The following is an 11,390-nucleotide window of genomic DNA, read 5'->3' on the forward strand; positions in this document are numbered from 1 at the left end:
CCTGTGCTCTGTCTGCCGCTCGTTACCACTTCTCGCACGTTCGTACGCTTAAGTAAATCCCGAGAGGAACTAACAAACCTTGGCCCAGACGCACGATGTATATGTATCCTTCGTAGAGTAATTCCACGCTTGGTTATCGGTGACTCGATTGCGGAACGTTTCCGTGCGACCGTAATGACGAAGAATTGATTTTGAATTAAAAATATACGATTGTGATGATAATTAAGTACTATCCGGAGCTGTCCGAAAAGTAATCGAAACTTCAAAGAGCGCTTTCGCGGCTATACTATTTTATCCGAATATTACTCAAGTAACACTCGATTGCCATGATCAAATTAAGATATGTTAAGCCTGACTAATTGTATAACGAGGGACTCGGCCAATTTTATTGTTGAATTTTACAAGTTGACCTCACTGTGACATGTGTGTTACTTAATAATTTAACGATAGATATATGTCTGTTTCTTTTCTTTTTCCATTCTTTAATTTATTATCATATATATATATTATACATACAATCCTTATACATATATATTAAAAAATTTCGATTTTTTATTGTCCTGTTAAAAATTTTTATTAAAGAAGAAATACTTTATATTAAATTTGAGATACGAGTATACATTGTAAATTATTATTTTTGACAAGAAGAGTGTTTTGGTACGAATAATCAGACTGTTAAGAATATGAACACCCAAATACGATCTAGTTGAGATATTCGTAGAGGTACTTGGAATAATACCTCAAATAATAGAAATTGCCATCGGCGTTTTACATTATTTGACCTATGCGATTTGATATGAGTCCCTCTGATAGGACAGTTTTAATAATTTTCACTTGATCAACCAGGAACAATTCGTATTGCCAATTCCGCATATCAGGCTTCATCTCGATTTCGCGTCGCATCGTATCGTCGCTTTATTTGCGAATTGAAGCGTTTGCCGTACGAAAACGCGCGATAACTTTCGGTATAGCAATTATTATTTTAAATATTATTTTAGCAGTTATTATATTATTTAAAATGAGAAACTTAATAATTTGACTAAAAAAATAAAGGATAGAAAATGAAGGAATATTGTAAAAATGCTGAAAAGAAACTGATTTCGAACATCGAAAGTTCATAATCGCCACAAGTCCCAGTGTGAACTCTTCTTTCATACACAGTTGCAAACATTAATTACCTATATCTGAATACATTTCAAAATAACAATATAATGAACATATGATAAGCAATATTATGAAAATAATTTAATAAATTAACAACAATGAAGTAACGTCAATGCGAGCCGACACGCGGGAAGTTGGTTTTTTGTTATAAACTTGTTTACAAATTTAGCGGAGGAGATTCTTATGTGTAGATGCACGTTAACATCAAAGAGATTAAATTGCTAGTTAATTTAATTTGTTAAAAGTGAATTCCGGCCTCATGTAAAGAATTGTGTTTCATCAAGACCGACAAAAATACGGCGCGCAGTTTGCGTGTGACTGATGGATATTGTAAAAATTATTACACACCAACATCCGTGTTAGCTCGCATTGTCGTTATTTCACTATTGTTGATTTATTTTTGACGAGCTCTAATTCCTTTAAATTTATTGAAAAATAAATTAATATTAAAATAAAAGTTTAATAAGCGCCAATAACAGAAGTTTAATAATAATTAATAAACACACATACACATTAGACTTTCATATTTAACAATTTTTCTCTCGAAGATTTGCAACGATAAAAGAAAGAAAAGGAATTATTTTACACTCACTTTGTTATTTGATTTCTTTTTCATTTAGATTCTTCACAAAGGAGATCTTCGTAATTAAAATTTTATCACAATTTACTAGCCACATAGTATAAACCACCGATCGTTAGCGAATGGATTTATTCTCTCATTATATACTTTGAATTATTAACTTGAAAACAGAACGTTCTGCAGAAAAAAATTGTGGCGGAAAAAGTTGAAAGATGAATGGCAATTTGTGCGCCATCGCCCCCGCGTGTCCGCTTCGAAGGTTCCGCAAAACAGCAGGCGGATTAATTCCATTTTGCGAAACTTGATCGCAACGTGTGCAATGCACACATTTAAAGACGATGTCGCAAGCGAATACGAGAGGGGAAAGGGGCAGCATACGGAGGGATCTGCTATGAATATCGCAAAATCAGGCGATTTTGCGCCGAGCATCAGAACCCGCCGACGGGGATGCTTCTTGCACGCACCATGTGGTGCTTAAACAACGGTTTACTCTAGAACAGCTCTCTCTCTCTCTCTCTCCCCCCTCTTTCCACCCTATATAAGTATTTTTCCAACATCCCTCCCGCATACACATGCACCGTATACTTACTTCAACAAGCGCGCTTGCCGCGCAAATTGTTAATTACCGACCGTTAGCCTATTAGAGGCGCGTTCGATTTAATTAGCTTGAGACTAATTTTATTGCTCTCTCGTTAGCATGCCGCGGTCGTACGAGGTCGACCCTTTTTCACTGCGGGCCCCGACCACGTACGTGCATATTACGCACGTGACGCGTGGAAGCTGCGCCGTACACTCGCTGTAATTTATGTTACTGCAAAACATTAAATTTCATTACATCGTCCCGTGCCGTTAGAATCTTTTTTGCGTTAAATTTTCGACACAGAGCGCACCGCACGAAATTATTTCTTTTATTTATTTTGAGTTAACGTGCGAGGGAAGAGAAAGGAGAGAAAAGAAACAGTTTGGGACGAACAGTTTCACGTCCCTCGAATTTCTCGGTTAAATCCAGGTTTACGCATTTTTAGTTTTGTAACGCGGCATAAATACGTATAACGCAAATATATTTGATTTTTAATTAAATCTTATATATACTTTTTTCCCCGCAATTTAATCGAATAAATTTTTCGACGTTTCAACGAGATCGATGAGCGCGCATTCGAAATGTCATCTACGTTTTGCATTTGTAGCGACGCACTGCACGTGAACATATAGCCGTTTCATTGTAATTAAGTGCCAATCTTGAAATGGGCTAGCAATCAAGTATATTCATATAGATTTCGCGGGCAATTGTCAATGCTCGTAAACTACCTGCTAAATTTGTTTACGCCGGTCACAAATTATTTATTGCCAACGTTAGTTACTTTATCAAGCTCGACAGAATCGCTAACCCAAATTACAGGGGATATATTCTGACAAATAATGACACCGGCACGAGCCAAAAACAGACTAAAATGCGAATGTACAAATTATTAAATTTGTCCAAATTGACGCTTATCGGTTAAATAATAAATATCCGTTTCTGTTACTGGCAACCATCGATACAATAGCAATTATTCAAACGACGATATGCCGGGTATAATTTAATTACTGCGTATACGCCGAAATTAAAACAATTTTTTTAACAAACATGTGATAATTAAAAAGAACAACATATATACGGACGTTTATTGGAATATGTATATCAATAAAACGCACACGATACGTTAAAACAAATATAACAGATAGTGTACAAATTTTGTTAAAATCAAAATGGAAAGCAGAATCTTTTAGGAAAATTTGGAAGTAATTTTTCCATGATGAAAACACTGAAAATTTTAATTATAAATAATTGTAAATATAGTAAAACAAAGCTGTATTAAATATAATATTTAATTATAAAGCAAAATTGTATTTCTCAATTATTTCCTGAAAGAATAAACTTTCTAGCGAGATTGAAAGTTTTCAAAAATACTTTCACTTAAATTATATATTTCTCAATAAATAACTAAACTTAATTTTTCATAAATCCTAAAGTATGTATTGAATAAAATATTTGAAGCAAACTCGGAGCATAATAATAACAATTCCGGGGACATTCAGCATAAAAATAAATATTGTATTGTTTGCGATTTGCAGCGCAAATCTGATAATGCTAATGTTTAACGCTAAAAATACAGGGTAATGCAAAAAGTATAAATTGTCACTGTACGCTTTACTTTCTTACTGCCGGAAATATGAACGAAATTATCCATTCCTCGTGGACACACTGTAAATCCTACGCCTAAGCGTGGATACGACCGCCCCGTAGAGCGGCACGGCTGGTTTCGGCTCCATTTCAAGCATTATTATTCGGTCTACGTTTGCGCCTATGTAAATGTTGGTTAAGCCCACGCAGGCTGGCAGAGTCCCTCAGGCTTGTCCTATATCATGGCTGTGTGGGAGACTATATAATCCCGCTGCCTAGTAGTTTCCTCCTTGCCCATGCCACGTTTAAGACGATATCTCCCGAAGATCTCGCTGTCCATCTTCTTCGAAAGCTCGTCCGAATATAACGATTAATAGCGCAGAATTAAGCTTAATGTGAAGAGATTTTGGTAATTTCCACTAGTGTAACTCACTTAATAATAATAATAATAATCACTTAATTAATGTAATAATGACATTGCAATTTGAATCACGGTGCACAAGTCGCACCCGCAGAATTAGCATTTCTAAAATAGCTAGGATAAGTAAAATTTTTAATATCAATTAAATTCTAGGGAGTAACATGCCAAATTTAATTTAGCTGTTTATTGATTGCAAGAGAAAAAGAAGGTTGCAATTATCACTATTTATTAATTTACTAATACATAATTTAATTTATTAATTTAATTATATTAATAAAATTCTTTAGAGACTTACAGAAATAAATTATAACATGTATTAAATGAGCAAAGAGTCGAGTCAGATATTCGTACTATAAAACAGCTTTAAGTATGCTGACATGACGGAATTACTGAGACATTACAGTCGTAAGGATATTTCCGAATTGACTGAACAAAATTGAAAAGCTTTTTACAGGATTAAAATAGACATAAATTGTAGATGCATCACAGATGAATTTATAGTAAAAACGAAAAAATTACATTTTTTTGGGTCGTACGGCTGTCACCTGATGTAAATATTTCATTAGTATAAAAGTTCTGTAACTTATATGTACATACAAAATGAGTGTAGCGCGCAGATCGAATTACATGGACGAATAATACAAAGTCTTTCGAGTTACAATTAAAAACGTAAAAAAAAGATATCCCCTCAACTGTAATTTATAGTAATTTGTATGCTCAGCTAAGATACAGAATGGTAAACAAAGTATCAATTGCGTCTAGCAGTAAGTGCCAGATTTTACAAGAAATGGCACTGCAATATGTTAGATAAGGACAAATGTACATACCCGTTTGAGACAGAACGATATTGTAAGAAATTGATTTAAAGATACTACTATTATCGATATTTTTAATTTGAAATTGAAAAGTCTGTTTTATCGATCTCATAAAAGTTCAGCCGTCGTGCTAGCACCCCTTTAATATAAATAAAATCGAATCAACATACAAATGTTTTGATTCTACATCGGATTATCCTCCTATGTAATAAAAAAACTACATAAATATAATAAAACAGTCAGATCAGCGGTATATTATTAACCATAATATACGTCATTTTCATTTGTCAAATATTTTATTATTATTAACATTATATCAGTAACATATTTTAAATACACGCAAAAAATGTCTTAGTAATAGTAAATTTTAATAGCTGAATCAAACTTAGCTATAAGAGCTACCGCCTTAGTGTCATTGCTAAGTTCTGGCTATTACAGATAAAAAACATTCACTGTGACAAAAAAATTTATTAATTGAAATTAAAAGCATATATTAGTACAGGCAGCTAAAAAGATGGTATGCGTACCTAAATTCTTATCATGCACACATTTTGCACACATAAAGCTAAGTTTATAGCTACGCGCGAAAATTTGATTTGTAATTGTTTTTACAATCTGGCACTGCCATATGCATGCATATCTACAACACATTTAGCATTCATATTTTGCAGTATATAAGCTATATACTGCAAATATTATTACTCTATTGCGAAGATAAAATAACATAGTAGATTCGGCTAAATATTTGATTTTAGTAGCAAATATTTTTTGCTCCGCACCTACATTTTAATAACTAATAAATTGAACTTCGGCAGCAACGACATTAGCTGTCCCTATTTTAACGACACATCTTAGCTGTCATAGCTATATTTTAGCTTCATTGGCTAATTCTTTTTCTGCGTGTAAAAATGGAGTTCCTAAAATTATAATGTAATTATAGTTACAAATACTTCTCTCTCTCTCTTTTTCTCTCTCTCTCTCTCTCTCAATGTAACGATGCACATGTTTTTCTTTTTAAATTGATCACATTTTTTTAAAACTAACTAAATTTTTTTATACATATAATAAAAGAGATTCTTTTATTTTTCTTTTACACGTATGGAAGATTTTTCTTTATTGTTAGAATAGAAGAAAAATATTAGCCGCCCTGATGTTGACGCGGTTTCTACTAGAGACACTCTCATTGTCAGAAGAAATCACATTTAAAAGCGAACGAACGTAAATGGTGCTGTTACACGTACTAATTAATTAATTAAAATGTAGAGAAGCCATGCATTGAATAAGAACGTCAAAAGGGCAGCCGGGACGATGTAAAACAAAATCGCGACTGCCCGTAATAGCGGTGAAAAGGGTGAGATAAACCGTAACTGTGAAGTAACCTCAGGACATTTTGCATAATGGCAAGATTACGAAGGGAATACGTGCCCTTCGTGAGAGGGTCGAGTAAAGTCAAGCGAGAAAAAATCAAGGATGTACTTAAACATCTACGAAACCTCTCTCTCTCTCTTTCTGTCTCGTTATCCCGTAGTGCAGTTGCAACTGCATTATCCAGCAGGTATACATAAAGAATACTTCGCTTCAGTCGGCGTAGTCGCGTTAATTTAAGAGCGAATTTCATTTTCCGCGTCCTAACTTGGTGAAAAGTAGTGCTGGTTAAAAAAATGAAATCTCGTACTCCGAAGTTTTAAATCTTCTTTGGTGGCTCGGCAAGGTGGATAAAGGGTCTGGTGAACAAACAAAAGATGAGGCGTTTCTGTTGCCGCAATGGCATAATAAAAGTTTTTTGCGTTTTTATCATGCCATCACATGAAGAAATATTTTGTTTTGTAGACCAAATTGTCGACGAAAATCGTTTCTTTATACATGAAATGCCAGATGACAACAATAATCGATTATTTATACTTGAAATATAGAAAACAGTAAAAAATAAATAAAATGAAAAAACAAAATAATATATGATAATTTATTATAATATATGATAATTTATTATTGTTAATTAAAGCTCGAATTTATTGTTATTAAAAAACTTATTTACTGACTTTACTTACATTTTATACATTATTATTCTCCTTCAGTTAACGAGATGATCATCCATCGTGTATCAACTGTATATTATATATCGCATTGATATTATCGGAAAAATAACGTACATCTCTGAAGGTGATTCGACCGGACCGGACGATTGAGATTAATTCCGCTAATTAATCGCCGAAGAAACGTGGCGAAATGAAAAGCATCCATTATTCGCGACAAGATCGGTGACCGGACGAAGGGTGTCGCAGAGCACTCTTCGAGCCCCTTCCAGTCCAGGCCCCGTCGGAGCTTCATTCATCTCAGGAAATCCCCCTGAAGTGGCCTTCTTTAAATTGAAACTCAAATACACACCCTTAAAGAGCGAGCGAAAGAGTCCTTGAGCCGCGCCGTTGAGCCCATTCGAGACGGTTATTTTTCACGCCGTGGCCGAGAGAGACTCGTTGGTACCACCAGTGGGTGTCGCTACGATAAGGTAAGATAATTGTTACGGGAAATCAATTCTGCTCGCCGTTAACCCTTCATTATTCGCATGGACTGTCCAGGATATCCCAGAACACCCTAACAAAATTTGCTAAATATATATGAATGCTATTTATATACATATTATACATTATACGTTAATACGTAGTGAAAATTGTTTTACAATTTAAAAACAATTTATGCATTTATCTTTATCTAATGAAAATGTATACAGTATCAATCTTTTAATTTAATTTATTTAATTGTAAATCAAAGAGAACAATTAAAATTGAGATATAATATTGGGATATCAGAAACGCCGATAGAGTAATTATGTTTAAAAAACCTACGTAAGTAATGCAGGATTAATTGCAATAAATACGCGATTCTACGATTAGTCACGCTCGGAGGATTATCAATCGAAGCAACGGAATTATTCGTCTGGATATGACGTATCACAATATATTGCAATTGTAATAAATTGTATTAAAGATCAAATTCGAGTAAAGTTTAATTATTTATTACAGCTCAATAGCATGCGGAAGTGCAGCTTTCCGCTACATATAAACGATTTATATGAAATAAGGAATTACTCCTTTATGGAATCGCAATATCTGGAACTGGCTTTCCGCTTTACGAGACAGGGTTTATTACTATTGTTATTTATTACGACAGCAGCGGATCATGCGCGGCATTTTTACTGACTTCTTCATATTGTTATTACCGCACAAGTATTACCGCCGACGACACCCGCAACGCCCGCGCCACTCGCTCTCTCGTGATCCTCTTTCGTTCTATTACCTCTGATGCCTGTTTATACGAACGCGGGCCCGAGGCCCGTGCGCGTAATTAGGATATACCTCCCGGAAGACGTTCTACCTCTACGGCGCACCGTGAAAAATACACCAGCTTCGCCGGCGAGATGTTTCGCCGACCGCGCGGACAAAATTTTGTCACCTTAAGTGAGTTATACCTCACGTCCTCGTTTCTTCCTTACTTCCCCTTATTTATCGTATACCCACGTATCGTTACGCCTTTATTTATTTCAACCGTAATGCCGGGAAACGGATGCACGCGCTCGAATCTCACTGAACTTTTTGACCACGAGCGCGCGCGCGCGCGTGCGCGCGCGCGCGTGTGTGTGTGTGTGTGTATGTAGCCCGGTCGTGGACGTGCATAATCTGAAATTCAAATCGAGATCGACCGTCCGATCCGAGAGATGTTGCCTTCTGATTTTTACGACGCCCGCATTCGTTCGGCGTTCGTTCGTACGCCGGGCGCCGCGGTCGTTGCTTGCTCGCGAATCCGATTACGCGTTTAAGTCTCGCGCTTCGAGATACACCTAGCGTCTACCATACACCCGCCCCGCCCTTTAACGTTCATTACGCCTTGATTGCGTGGTAGACGCGATGAAGCGTGTGATCAACCGCGCGATGAGATTACTCGTCGGATTATGCGAATGCGACAGCGCGGCAATATGTGCACATTAATATGTTTTGCAGAATAAACGTTCTACCCCGCGCGATAATGATGTAACGCGCGAATAATATTCCGTGGCACTCGCGTGATCAACAATACTGTCAATGCTCTACGCTGATGCGCGCGCGCGCGCGCGCGCGTAAAAACCAGATCCGCGACCTCTCATCAATCTATGGAACGTTATTCTTTTCCCATCTGACAAATTGCTGAAAAGTCTCTTATTATCTCTCGCGGCTGTCTTCGGAAATCATGTTCTCTAGTTATAATTATTTGTAAATGATGTAAGGGATTTCAAGAAGGCTGAACTCAAGGACGAAATATTAAGAGAATAGTTTGTAATTCTAGTTTAGGGATTATTTTTGGAAATTAAAATAAAAAAAACTATCAAAATTGAGATTTTGCACTATTTATTTATATGATGACATGAATTGCGCCAAGCCTAGTCATTTGAAACAAACAAATTCAAATTTTTTTTAAATCTCAGAAATATAATTATATCCCGTGATATATCAAAATTAAGATAAAATAATTTTTTAAGAAATTGAGAATTTGAAAACTTAAATTCGAATTCTGCATAAATTTTTCAATTCATCATTTTTGATTATCCGCAAAAAAAATATTGCATACATCGGTCTCATCATCTCGAATCTAATTAGTTTGATCGTCCGATTACATTTAAGAATTATTAATTGTAATATGTATATTTTTCATAAATTATAATATGCAGAAAATAGATAAAGGAAAACAAAATAATATAATGCAGTTTTAAGGTTGCAGTTGACAATTCATAAATGTAATCCACCGATTAAGCTAATCGGAAATGGTGAACCGTCCTCCCTTTCCCCCCCCCTCTCTCTCTCTCTCTCTAAGAATATATTTACCATGAGAAACCTTCTTCTAAGGTGTCTTCATGCTGACGTCAAATGCTCATTTTCATCAAAATAGGTTCCTGATGGTCAAAATTGATGCTAGTGCAAACTGCATGAAAAAGGATATAACGTCTTGTATGTCTTCCAATTTTGCACCGAGCGACCTAACGCTGCAAGTTGGATAAATCCAACTTTCGAGTAAGATGAAATTAGGTAAAGGGATACGATTCCATCATACCTATGTATGATACTACCGTAATCATATAACGTTGTTCCAAAATGCGCAGTTGGTTGATCACGAAAGATAGCGCGTGCGCGCGCGCTTTCTGACTTCGTAAAACTGAAATTGTGAAAGTTATCATTATTAAAACGCGGGAAAAATACGAAAACATTCGACTTGATTAAGGTTGACTAACGTTGATTTTGGAACGTAGTCCAGAAAATTTAAAACCTTATAATTATGATAATAAAAAATTACCTTTTCAAAAAAAGGTAAAAAAAGCGTCAACTACATGCGTTTCTAAAAAAGATAACTATTGTACAACTTTCAGAAAATAAAGCCCAAGTGTAGTATTTTTAATAAAAAAAAACAAAACCCAAGTAGCAGTATAGCATTAATTTTCTTTAAAAAAATAACGATATCACATTGCGCCAATTAAAATAATATTTTATGCACGTTATATTCTTAACTCAACACAAGTACTACGTATTCTCGAATTCCTACTCAAGAATAATTTTGTTTCAACTCACAAGTGATAGACCTTTTTGTTTCAATCCAAAAAGAAATAAAAAATATATAGGTAATATGAAAAACTTAGAGTTGTTATCTTAACACATAATATGATTACGGATATTTTATATCTAGCTCTAGTTTATTCGCTTCACATCCAAGCAGAACAGCAGGTCATGATATCGTCAAAATGATGTTAAAATAATTCATAACTGATCAAAAAGTGGCTTTTAATAATTATTTTGACGTCATTTTGATGTCATGATGATTTATTGTTCTGCTTGGGACAATTGTTAGCGTTTGACATCACCAGAGGCTAAGAAAAGAAGAGAAAATAACAAGAGTGTGTTTTTTTTAATCTTAAAATGAGGCCAGAAATATTTACTACTTACTCATCGCAATCGAACTCACAAAAATTATGACAACGTGTTGGGCCACGGAATGCGATTGGGCATTACCCATCCGTCGCGGGAATATAATTTCTGCGACGCGCTACGTTGGTTGTAGGCCGAGACACTTAATTCTCTTTACGTTACAGTGAATTATTTCAAACGTGTGTTCTCTCTCTGCGCGACGCCACAATAGAGCACGGGCGGAATCTCTTTTAGGAGAATTATTGTCGCGGCCGCGTGGAAGCGTGCGGTCGGCGGGCGCGATGACAAAGAGCGCGTCCCG

General features: G+C 35.5%; 1 pseudogene; it reads right to left on the reverse strand.

Annotated features, from left to right (window-relative positions):
• Window positions 1-3,935: 3,935 nt before the first annotated feature.
• LOC105450320 lies at window positions 3,936-4,248 on the reverse strand (annotated as a pseudogene).
• Between the last annotated feature and the right edge of the window lie 7,142 nt (window positions 4,249-11,390).

This window comes from Wasmannia auropunctata, unplaced genomic scaffold, assembly GCF_000956235.1.
Source record: "Wasmannia auropunctata unplaced genomic scaffold, wasmannia.A_1.0 LD336064.1, whole genome shotgun sequence".
Taxonomy (NCBI): Eukaryota; Metazoa; Arthropoda; class Insecta; order Hymenoptera; family Formicidae; genus Wasmannia; species Wasmannia auropunctata.